The 13,281-nt window shown below is 33.6% G+C and overlaps 1 protein-coding gene across 9 annotated transcripts in view; it reads left to right on the top strand.

The window, feature by feature from the left end:
• Nucleotides 1-13,281, top strand: part of LOC114329613 (E3 ubiquitin-protein ligase FANCL) — a 787,641-nt gene that overhangs the window by 423,162 nt on the left and 351,198 nt on the right. For 5 of the 9 annotated variants that reach the window (XM_050647179.1, XM_050647184.1, XM_050647182.1 and 2 more), the window contains one exon: nucleotides 2,163-2,257. The gene's annotated coding sequence lies outside the window, so the exon portion shown is untranslated. The remainder of the gene's footprint in view (nucleotides 1-2,162; nucleotides 2,258-13,281) is intronic. The other 4 variants (XM_050647180.1, XM_050647185.1, XM_050647181.1 and 1 more) reach the window with 1 other exon arrangement.

Genomic DNA, 13,281 nt, shown 5'->3' with positions numbered 1-13,281 from the left:
ATAGAGTTTTTTTACTAAGTCAATACTTTTCGAATTATTTGAGAGTGAATATGTTAATTTTTAACAAAAAAAAAACATGTTTTTGGACGGTTCTTCGGAGATAACTCAAAAAGTAAGTATTTTAGCGAAAAAAATATTCTTAGCAAAAATATAGCTTATAAAATACTGAAAAAAATGGTATGTATATGCAGGAGGTCTGTTGACCCAGCAGAAGCAGAGCTGCGGCTAATGAAAAGTAGGTTCTTCTTCAAATTCCAAATCGAATATTTCAATGTGAAATAAACAAAAAACTGAGCACTTTTCGGAAAAAATTTATTACAACTTTTTTAAAGTGTTTAGAAAAAGGTTTATTTTTGTTTTATAAAAAACTTCTAACATTAAAAGTAAGTGAGTTACGCTTAAAATATTGTTGGCCTTTTATTTTTTGGTACAAAAATGGCGAAAATCACCCCCTAATTAGCTTCTCAAATAAAATTAATCGTTACCGCTTCAGAAGTTACTTTACTTATATATTGTTTATATTATCTAAAAGTTTCATTGGTTCAAAGTGCTCAGGTTTAAAAAAAATTGGGTTTAAAATAAAACATTTTTTTTTAATTTAAAAAAAAATGGAATTTTGTGGAATTAACTTCAAAATTATTAGTAATACCAAAAATATAAAAGAGTAATAAAATGTACGTTTTGCTTTTCTGAATATTTCTGATTTTTTTTTCTTGTTAGACAAAAATTGGTTATGCTATAGCTGTTCAAAATTTGCCTAAACTCGTGATTAGTTACTCGTTCAGGGGATTTTAACTACAGCTTTTTCAAAAATAAGCACTTTGAACCGATGAAACTTACAGATCATATAAATAATACATAGAAAAAGTAACTTGTGAAGTGGTAATAATATAATTTATTTGTGATGCTAATTAGGGGGTGATTTTCGCGATTTTTTTACCAAAAAATAAAAGGGAACAACAATATCTTGAGCGTAACTTACTTACTTTTAATGTTACAAGTTTTTTTAAAAAACAAAAATAAACCTTTTTCTGAACACTTTAAAAAAGTTAAAATGAATTTTCCCCGAAAAGTGCTCCGTTTTTGGGTTATTGCACATTGAAATATTCGATTTGGAATTTGACGAAGAAGAACCTACTTTTCATTAGCTGCAACTCTGCTTCTTCTGGGTCTACAGACCTCATGTATACACCATTTTAAAAAAATTTTATAAGATATATTTTTGCTAAGAATAGTTTTTTCGCTAAAATACTTACTTTTTGAGTTATCTCCGAAAAACCGTCCAAAAACACGTTTTATTTTGTTAAACATGAACACATTCACTCGCAAATAACTCGAAAAATATTGACTGAGTGAAAAAACTCTATATAGAAAAAGTTGTTTAGAATTAATCATTTTATCTAATTCCGGTCTTATTTTGAATGTATATTTTTCACCTTAGATTCCCCTCCATTTTTGTAAAATGGAGGGGATGTAGAATTGTAAACTTTTTCTTATATAATAATAAACAATTTCAACTACCTATTCCCAAATTTTCATCCTTCCTTTATTTTTTTTTTGGGGTCAGATTGTTCTTTGATCGGGCTATAGAGGTATTTTTATTTTCAATCATTCTACCTTGTCATTTTCCTGGTCTATGAGTATTCTGTTTTTTTCATTTTCTCGTAAGTCGTATCCAAAAAATTATCATTGAAAATAAAGTGGTCATCATCATTTGGCTCTACAACTCTATGTGAGTCTTGGCCGCGTTTACTATTTGCCTCCATTGTTGTCGGTCCTGAGCAGCTATTTCCCATTGCTGTACTCCCATTTTGCGTAGATCGCTGGCTACTGCGTCCTTCCATCTCTTTCTTGGGCGACCAACTGACCTTTTTCCTTCGGGCCTTTCCCAGAATGTGGCGTTTAGAAGTCTTTCGTCACTTGATCTTAGTACGTGACCCGCCCATCGTATTCTTTTTGATTTAATGTAGCGTACTATGTTTTCATCTCCGTATATTGTCTGGAGTTCATCATTGTGTCTTCTTCTCCATTCTCCTGTTGTCTCTTCTCTGCAAATAAAGTGGTCATACTTATTATTCAAGATTATGAACTTATTATTGAAGACCTTTTTAATTTATTGATTACATACACAGGAATATTAACGTTTATTGCATTTGTTTCAGGTTCTAAGGCTATAAGGAGAGGTTTACATAGGTGAGTTTAGGGATTTACTCAGTGCTAAACATTTGATTTTGGACCAAAGATTTCACTTATTTAGGTAAGTTTTCCTAATTGCTTATTTTTAATTATTATTTATTAAGATTGTATTTCAGCTAAAAATATTTGTTGTATTAGTATGGTATATCTAGATCCAAACCCAGACATCCAAAGTGAAAGTTATCCTCCAACACCAAATTGTTCTATATGGTCCACATAATGTTCAGAAAAAAGTCACACCATTTTGAGCGTCGGGTTTGGGGGGGACGGGAGAGAAATCGGTAAATTCGTAGTTTTTTACGTTTTTCGTCAATATTTCTAAAACTGTGCAGTTTAGCATGAACAACCTTCTATACAAAAATATTCTACATAACATTTAAAATAAAAAAGGCCCTATGCACAATCCTTCTAAAATGAACGGTTCCACAGTTACGGAGATAGTATATTATAATTGGTCCAAAAAAAGGCCTAACCCAGACATCCAAAGTAAAAGTTTTCCTCCAACACAAAATTGTTTTATATGGTCCACATATTGTTCAGTAAAAAGTTACACCAATTTGAGCGTCTGGTTTGGGGGGGGGGGAGATGGGGGAGAAGTCGGTAAATTAGTAGTTGTTTTACGTTTTTCGTCAATATTTCTAAAACTATGCTTTAGCAAAAATTATGTTTTATACTCAAATTTTCTACATAAAATTTAAAACAAAAAAGGTTCAATACATAATTGTTATAAAATCAACGGTTCCAGAGTTACGGAGGGTGAAAAGTGGAGGTTTCCGATACTTTTTATATTTATTGGGCAATTTATAATATTATTACTGATGAAAGAAATTTTTTTGTAAATAAAATTTGCTATTTCAGTGGTCAGTGGTATGTTAGTGATAAGCCCTTGAAGAAACGTCAACCTCACCACCCAAAATCATCATCAATTGTCCAAATAATATAAAAAGCATCGATAACCTCCACTTTCACCCTCCGTAACTCTGGAACCGTTGATTTTATAACAATTATGTATCGGACCTTTTTTGTTTTAAATTTTATATAGAACATTTTTGTATAGAAAATTATTTACGCTAAAGCACAGTTTTAGAATTATTGACGAAAAACTTAAAAAACTACTAATTTACCGACTTCTCTCCCATCTCCCCCCCCCCAAACCGGACGCTCAAAATGATAACTTTTTACTGAACAATATGTGGACCATATAGAACAATTTGGTGTTGGAGGAAAACTTTTACTTTGGATGTCTGGGTTAGGCGTTTTTTTGGACCAATTACAATATACTACCTCCGTAACTTTGGAACCGTTCATTCTAGAAGGATTATGTATCGGATCTTTTTTATTTCAAATTTAATGTAGAACATTTTTGTATAGAAGGTGGTTCATGCTAAACCGCATAGTTTTAGAAATATTGACGAAAAACGTAAAAAACTACGAATTTACCGATTTCTCCCCCCTCTCCCTTCAAACCCTACGCTCAAAATTGTGTGACTTTTTTCTGAACATTATGTGGACCATATAGAACAATTTGGTGTTGGAGGATAACTTTCACTTTGGATGTCCGGGTTATGCCATTATTTGGATCAATTTATCATACTATATGTGATAAATGCGAACCATCAGTTTTATTAGTTTGTGGTAGTACGGGTGGTTTCACTAGTATAGTATATTTCAGCGATCTTGTCGTGTCCACAGCACTAAACAAATTACAATACATACTATTAATATTGTATTGTTAACTTTTTGTTTATTTACACTCAATTTAAAATTGTTTAAAAATTCACATGCATATTTAAGGCGTTTACAAAACTTGTCTATTTTTATAGACCTGTACACTTGAGTCCAGGGTTTTTTACCCGTGCGTCATTAATACCTGGCGAGATAAAACACATACTTTTTATCTAGCATCATTCTCTTCCACGCATGAAACTAAAGGCAAACCAGCTACCGCTTGTTATTAAGTAAAAACACATGTTATTTTTATGAACCCTCTAGACTCAGTATACCTATTGAAAAGAGATAGGTACAAAAAAAGACGATTAAGAATGTTTTCAGATTTTAAGTACAATTTGTGACGTTTCTGGTGTGTTCACTTTTGTGGCTGTCAATCTGTTCGATTTTTTGCCGTTTTTTTGTCAAATTTTTGAATTTTGAAGTTTTTTATGTTACACAAACAGTTTTTTTCACAACTAATTTTATATTGGAGTTTGAAATTTTAAAGTAAGTGTATTTTATTTCGTTAAGGAAGTTTTGTTAAGTGACAGTTAGGAATTGCTGTGTTAAATTTCCGCCAAAGTGAATGAAATGACAAAAAGAAAATATGTTGTTGAATTTTTTTATAAATTGTTTATTTGTCTATTAATCACTAATGATAATAGAAGAATTTATTAATCTACCTAATTCAAATGTAGCTGTAATTCTGCACCAAAATTTTAAAGGAAAACTTACATTTGACATTCTATTTATTTGATAACGTCAATTTTTAACCCGTGATCGGAGCAGTAGCTACTTACTGTCACTTGCTGTTGCGTTTAGTAAATTTCCGACTTATTTCGTATGCTTTAAATGATGACGCATGGGTAAAGAACCCTGAACTCAACTGTAGGTTGAGTGTCCATAACCTAAAAATGCATTTTTTTTTTCGAAAAAGAGTAGGTACCTATAACTTTTTTTTGAGAGGACTGAAGGTCTATTTTTTTATATTTTGTGTATTCAAAAAATATATTTCTGTTTTTGTGCATATTTTTCCGTAACATGCCCTTCCGTAACTCCGAAAAATTGGTTTTTAGGGGTTTTGGATAAATTTTCCATTTTATAGACGTCAAAATAGATCAAAACAAGGTTTTTTATAGGTTATATATACAATAAGAAGTAAATGAGTCTTAGAACATTCAAAAATTGGGCAAAAACCTGTAAACCCCCCAAAAACCATGTTTTTTCATAACTCGCAAAAACCTGGAAAAACATGGGTTTTTGGGGGTTGTTTCTCTTAATTTTTAAATGTCTTAAAGGACCCATTTATTTCGAACTATATATAGCATAAAATTAACTAGGTACTTTATCTATTTTGAAGCCTGTAAAATAGAGAAGATCCCCCAAAACCCCAAAAATCAATGTTTTTAAGATTTTTGAATTTGTCACACCTTGGAAAAATCTGGAAAAATCAAAAATATATTTATTGATCTGGCCAATTGGTTCAAACCAAGGTCATACATCTAAACACACACACACACACATATTTATTGATAAAATACAGAAACTGAATAAAAAATTGATATGTAGCCACCTCCAAAAAAAAGTTATACCTACGCTTTTTTCGAAAAAAAAATGCATTTTTAAATGCGGGTCTATAAAAAATAGACACGTTTATAAAAGCCTCAAATATGCATGTGAATTTTTTGAAATGTTTAAATTGAATTGCAGTCGCATCGAAAAGAAAAATAAAAACGAAAAAATGATTTTGGAATTAGAGGGAGGGAGAGGGGTGGTTGGCTAAAATTGTGCTGTCTTATTTTTTAATAACATAGAACGTAAAAAATGAATTCTGGGGGTAAGGACATTTTGCATATCTTAACGGGGGGTACTCTTTGCTTGTGTCATTAGTAAAAACAGATTTTACAGACCATAGAATTAAAAAAGATTTTTATGAAGATAGTTTTTTTTACTTAATTACAAGTAGTGTATTGTCGTCATTTAGATATTGAAAACAACTGTTTCCTAACATCTCAACTCATTAAATCCACCCGCAACCAGTTTCTCTAATGAGAAATATATTCACATCCACCTACATCTTATATAAATAAAGCTGCATTTAAATTGGCGAATACGCCAGCGACTTATTAGTTCCAACGAGCTAGAAGAACCGGGCCAGGCGTAATCTGAAAAAAACCTGTCATTTTTTTGTAGGGTATTTTCTTCGAGACCTCCTCCTCCGGGTCGACAGCCTTTCTCGAACGGTCTTTTTTTCTTTCTACTACACCAACTACCAACTTACTCTCTATTCTCTCGATTATCGAATGTCGACTGTCTCGCGGCCTCGCGCCCTCGCGGGACCCATTCTGCGAGTTCTGTAAGACTCCTGCGGTGCTGCCAAACTGATGTACTTATCACCATTCATGGGGAAATTTAAATACCACCAAGAAATCTAAAACCAACCCTATATCTGTCATTACAGAAAAACTGTAATTTTTGTTCATTTTCGATCAAATTAAAACTATCGTTTACAATTACAATAACTTTCACACTTTCATAAATTTGGTATTTGGGTTGTGAAAATGAATGTTGTATTTTAGTTTTCCATATAAAAAAGTGACTGTTCTTCTAAATTAATCATATTGCAAAAATTCAAAGCTGGCGTGCCACAAGGTAGCGTATTAGGTCCGGTCCTGTACCTATTGTATACGTGTGACATCCCAGAACTAGAACAGAACACTATTGCCACCTTCGCTGATGATACAGCTAACTAGCGATAGGAGACACTAGTGAAGAAGCGACTGATAAGTTGCAACTCTCAGTAAATATAATACATACCTTGACCAGAAAATGGCGAATAAAATTAAATGAGTCTAAATCGGCACACATTAACTTCACAAATAAAAAAATAGAAAATTTCCCAGTTAGAATAAATGATACCCAATCCTTCCCCAATGTTCCTTATGCAACATCAGCAAAATACTTGGGCATCACCCTAGACGCGAGGCTGCGCTGGAAAGTCCATGTCAAAAAGAAAAGAGAGGAGCTAGATATGAGGTATAAGAAATTGTATTGGATGATTGGAAAAAATTCAACATTATCCATTCAGAATAAATTATCCATTTACAAACAAGTACTGAGGCCAGTATGGGTATATGGGTGCCAACTCTGGGGCTGTACCAAAGCTAGTAACCTACATATTATCCAGAGATTTCAAAACAAAGTACTGAGGAACATTGTTGATGCTCCTTGGTATATCCGTAACAGCAACCTCCACCAAGACCTGGGTATGGAAACTGTGACCGAAGTAATCAAGAGAACAGCAGCAAGTCACGAGCAGAGGCTGCATAGTCATGTGAATGTCGAGGCAATCCAACTTCTTGACAACACTGAACTAAAGAGAAGACTTATGAGGACAAAACCATTTGAGTTAGTGTAAATGTGTAACAGTTTAGTGTAAAAAGCAGAGCGTAGTGCTGTGATGTTATTGCATGTTAGTTGTAGTGCATTAGTTGATAGATATAATAAGAGTAAGCCATAGGGTATGCCCTTAGATTTAAGTATTTGTTGTTATTAAGTTAGGTCAGAGAATAACTGATAATTGGTCATTTGTGACCAGATAGTGTATACAAACATCGTACAGGTGTTATAATAAAAAAATAAAAAATATTGCAAAAATACTGACAGACAAAAAAGTTGTAAAATATAAATTTCATTCTATTGACCCACTGTCCCGTTTTGAATGCAATATTATAGGTACTACAAAAAAGTTGAGAGGGGGGACGAGAAGAACACTTCTTCTTTGAGTACCTTGCCCAAATTTTAGGCGTGGGTAGCTTCCATGACAATTTGCCGGCATTGTTCTCGATCTTGCGCGTTGCGCGGCATGTAATATAATTCATCTGCTGATAAGTCATTGACGAAGGTTTTGGAGCCATGAATATTTCTTCCTACCAATTCTTCTTTTTTCCTCCATTTTTCCGTTAGTCTGGGGATAGACTAGGATATTCAAGTTTTCTCTTTTTATCATCTTCGTCAAGTCTCATTCGCCTTGACCTATTCTGTTTAAGACTTCTACGTTTGAAATGCGATGAACCCATGATCTTTTGAGCATTCTACGATATGACCACATCTCGCATCTCAAAGGCTTCTAATTTGTTCATTGTATTAACCTTCATGATCCAGGTTTCACATCCTTATTATATAGTAATACAAGATACACATAAAATTTTAGAAACTTGATTCTTAGTTGTAAGTCCAGCTGAGAATTGCACAGTATAGATCTCAGCTTCATAAATGCTCCTCTTGCAATTTCTATACGAGTTTTACTTTCTTCATCAGGATTTAGTGTCTCGTTTATCCAACGTCCTAGGTATTTAAAATGATTAACTTTTTTAATCGACTCATTGTTGACAATTAGTTGCGTAGGGCCAACGTCTTGTTTACTAACTACAAGCAGTGGCGGATCCAAAGAGGTTGTCACGGGGTCATGACCCCCCCCCTCCCCCCAAACGTTAATAAATGTCAATTCAATAATCCTAAAAAAAAAGAAAAACCGGGAGCTGTCAAACAAAAAAAAATTAGGCTCATCCAAAAGATAATTGAAAACGCACTTATCCTAGGGGTGAGTGCGTCGAAATTTCTGGACCCGCCACTGACTACAATTAACTTTGTCTTTTACGTATTTATGCCAAGTCCCTTATTTGAGCCTTCTCTAGTGACTCGATCTATAAGTGATTGAAAATCTTCGATACTTTCAGCCATGATCGCTGTGTCATCTGCATTTTTGATGTTGTTAGGGACCGTTCAAGTATTACGTAACGCAGGTTGGGGGTGGGGGGGTTAAAAATCGTCAAAAATCGCGTTACGTAATACTTGAATGCTCCCTTAATAGTTTTCCCGCAATTCGAACTCCACGTTGACCTTTTAAGGGTTCGTTAAATATTATTTCCGAGTACACGTTAAACAAAATTAAGGATAGCACACAATCTTGTCTGACACTTCTTTGGATGGAAAGTTCGTCTGTTTCTCTGCGAGAATAGAAGCTTTTTGATTCCTCCTGACGTCGTAAAAGTCTCAGATCTTTATCATCTATGCCAATCATTTCTAGATACTCAAACAGCCTATCATGTTGGACCCTATCAAACGCCTTTTCAAAATCTATAAACAAGACGTAAATGGCTTTCTGTACTTCCCACGATCTTTAAAGTAATGTTAGCATTAAACACAAAGCTTCTCTTGTTCCCAATATTTCTCTGAAACCGTATTGTTTGTTTCCCATTATTTGTTCACATTTTACTATTTAATTCTATGAAGAATTATCTTGAGAAACAGTTAGAGACGGTGACTCATAAGACTAATTAATTAGTCTAAAGTCTTTACATGATGATGTATTAAGATTTTTGGGAGTGGAATAAATGTATACTCCCAACTATTTTGTGGTATTATTCCAGTTTCGTATATTATGTAGTTACAAATGTTTGTTAGTTCTGAGACATTGTCGTCATCTAGAATTCTAGCTAGAAGATTGAACCAGTCGCCAATCTGATGGTATTTGGTCAGGCCCTGGAGATTTCCTTTTTTTGCTTTATTTGATGGCTTTCTCTACTTCCGCTTTTAAAATACTAGGACCAGTCTGGACCAGTATTTGTATACTTTGCGGTGGCTCGTATCTAGGAAGAACTCCTTTATGTAATTAGCCCATTACCCCCTAAACATGCCAGATCCCCACTAAACATCTAGAAAAATTGAGGAAAAATATTTTCGCTACTTTGGGTTTATTAGTACATTCTTTCACGGTTTTTGCTCTAAATTTTAAAGAACCGCTTGGATTGACATGAAATTTGGCATACGCATAGCTTACATGTCAAAGAAAAAAAGTGATATTGTGCCGATGTGTGCTTTTGCCCTGGGGGTGACCTTCAGCCCCTCTTGGGGGTGAAAAAATATATGTCCAAAATAAGTCTGGAAATCTGACACTGACTAATTTTAAGTAACTTTTGTTCTAGAGCTTTTTCGCCAAGTCAACACTTTTCGAGTTATCTGCGAGTGAGTATGTTCATTTTTCAACAAAATAACCACATTTTTAGACGGTTTTTCGCAAATAACTCAAAAAGTAAGTATTTTGTCGAAAAAACCGTTCTTACCAAAAATATAGCTTGTAAAAAAGTAAAAAAAAATGGTGTAGGTATGCATTATGTCTCTGGACTTCGTAGAACCAGAGTTATAGCCAATGAAAAATATATTCATATTCACCAAATTTCAAATAGAATATTTCGACGTGAAATATTCAAAAAATTAAGCACTTTTTGGGGAAAACCTATTATAACTTTTTTAAAGTGTTTAAAAAAGCTTTATTTCTATTTTTATATAAAGTTTCTAGCATTAAATTTAGGCAAGTTACGCTCAAAATAAAGTTGGTCCCTTTTGTTTTGGCAAAAAAAATCGGGAAGACCACCCCCTAATTAGCAACTTAAATGAAATTAATCGTTACCGCTACACAAATTATTTTACTTATGTTGTGTTTCTATGAACTGTAAGTTTCATCGATTCAAAGTGCTTATTTCTGAAAAAAATTGGCTTTAAAGTAAAATTTTTAAAAATTTTAATTTTGAAAAATATGCTTTTTTTCAAAATAACTTAAAAATTGTCAGAGATACCAAAAATCTCGAAAAACAAAAGAGTCAGCATTGCTTTTCTGAATATAATATATTTTTTGCATACATTCGTGATCAGTGACTCCTTCAACCACTTTTAACTACAGCCCTTTTAAAAATAAGGAATTTGAACCGGTGAAACTTAAAGATCATAATAAACAATACATACACGAGTCAAGAAACTTGTGAAGTCGTAACGATTAAGTTCATTTGAGATACTAATTAGGGGGTGATTTTTCCGATTTTTTTACCAAATAAAAAGGGACTAACTTTATTTTGACCGTAACTTATTTACTTTTAATGCTAGAAATTTTTTTTATAAAACAAAAATGAAGCTTTTTTAAACACTTTAAATAAGTTGTAATGAGTTTTCTCCGAAATGTGCTTCATTTTTGGTTATTTCACGTTAAAGTATTCCATTTGGAATTTGACGAGTATGAACCTATTTTTCATTAGCTATAACTCTGCTTTTACTAGGTATATAGACGTGATATATACACCATTTTTTTTTTAATTTCTTACAGGCTATGTTTTTGCTAAGAATGTTTTTTCGACAAAATACTTACTATTTGAGTTATTTGCGAAAAACCGTCTAAAAGCGTGGTTATTTTGTTGAAAAAATGAATATATTCACTGGCAAATAACTAATAAATATTGACTTAGTGAAAAAACCCGATAGAACAAAAGTTACTTAAAATTAGTCAGTTTATCCATTTCCGGACTTACTTTTTACGAATATTTTTTAACCCCCAAGAGGGGGTGAAAACCACCCCCAGGGCAAAAGCACATATCGGCACAATATCACTTTTTTTCTTTGACTTGTGTGCTATGTGTATGCCAAATTTCATGTCAATCCAAGCGGTTCTTTAAAATTTAGAGGTTTTGCAATATTTTACCGTTAAAGAACGTGTACTATATTGGCCATGGCATGCTAACACATAGGTAAAAGTTTACATATAAATTTTCATAAAACATTTTAAGCTCTTTTGGAGTAATATCCAAAACGGTATTGTATAAATATATATACACGAATAGAAAAACTTCCTTGTTCCTTACTGTCTTTTTTTTTTTAATTGTTAACTAGACAATAAATTAACGCTAAAGCGGGTTCCAATCGAACCGAATCTATGACACATATGACGCTGCTCCTATCGTTTTTAACATCTACATAATGAGTACATTTATAAAACCATTTGTCTTGATAAATAGTTGGGTACTAATGACTAAAAACTCACCGACTGGGACCGGCTGGCCAGACGGTATCAATTGGTACAGTGCCGACTTCGATAATTTTGAAGGCCCACGAGATAATTTGGTGACAGGCCGATACAGAAAGGTTGTTTCTTTCTACGAGGGTAGAAGGAAAGTTTTAATAAGCCAGATTGAGACTTGTTAAGGCTAGCTTGTGGTCATCTTCATGTTAAATATCTGAGAAATTATATCATTTTCCTTTTCATACAATATATTCAGGAGGTTTACGATTGCTCAGAAATCTCCGAGCAATCATGTTACAATTTGATAGTCAGCTTCAAACATTTTAAGAGATTTTACGTGGTTTTTTTTAATTGGAACTGTCCTGTTGATTCAATAAAATTGTGTTTTGACTAGGAAAGTTTTGGGGTAGTTCTGATTTCTTTCATTATATATGGATTTTGGGCTGGTGAATCCGAATATGATATTTGTGGACAAAATTTCTTGCCGGAACATTGAAAAAATCGCGAAAAAAGCGAAAAATTTCAGCTTCTTTACGCTTTTTTGCTCAAATCTCGAAAACTATTAACTTTTAGTAAATGGTCTGTTAACAGAAATTAAAGTACTTAAAATTATCTACAAATATCACTATTTACTTTTTTTTTCAGACGAACCTTTCCCTCTAAAGTACAAGTTGATAATTGCCTATTTTTAACGGTCTCGGCAAAACCCACTTTTTACATTCCAAAACTTTATTTTTTATTAGAATGCTGTCATTTGATAAATTTCTCCTAGTTTTCTGTACAAATAATAAATGTTAGTTCATAGGTATGGTATGTCTCTTGTGACAGCTTCCATGAGTCCATTCCGTCCTAAGACGCCGGGAATGTCCCTGCTTTTCCATTAGAGCCACATAAGATCAGGCACAGATGGAGTCACAGTTTCAGTTGGTGTGAACATTTCCTTCGGATCTTTTATCTTGATTTCTGATAAACCTTGAGGTTTTTTCCTTTTAAAATGAATTAGTTGAACAGCTCCCTGACTTCCATAAACCTCAGGCGCGGGTTTCTTTTTTATCCGAGGAGTGGATTGCTTGGGGTTAGGAGCTACTGCATATTTTGGTGCAATACAAGAAATGCCACATATGACGTATAAAGTGTGATATTCGTCGATTGTATGTACGTTAAAATCAGCGTTATCGTACACCTGCTGTGTAAAGCACGGCAGGTCAATTTTCTGCGGATCGCCTGCGAATGCTGACACTTCCAGGCGAACAGCTTCTGTATAGGATTAACAAAACCCCAAAGAGGAAACTACATTAACCTATTTTTTTGAGCCGTACTTTTTGTAGAGAAAACGGCCAACCCTGCAAGGAATGGTGAGACCAACTATCTGGGCCTTACTGCCACTACAAGACTTTGAGCAAGCGCGTTGCTTATCTGGAAGTGTCAGCAATCGCAGGCGATCCGCAGAAAATTGACCAGCCGTGCTTTACACAACAGGTGTACGAAAACGCTGATTTTAACCCTTTCTATGCCAAGCCTTAATT

This window comes from Diabrotica virgifera, chromosome 3, assembly GCF_917563875.1.
Source record: "Diabrotica virgifera virgifera chromosome 3, PGI_DIABVI_V3a".
Lineage (NCBI taxonomy): Eukaryota > Metazoa > Arthropoda > Insecta > Coleoptera > Chrysomelidae > Diabrotica > Diabrotica virgifera.
Note: the sequence above shows the minus strand (reverse complement) of the source record. Positions and strands in the feature narration are given on the sequence as shown.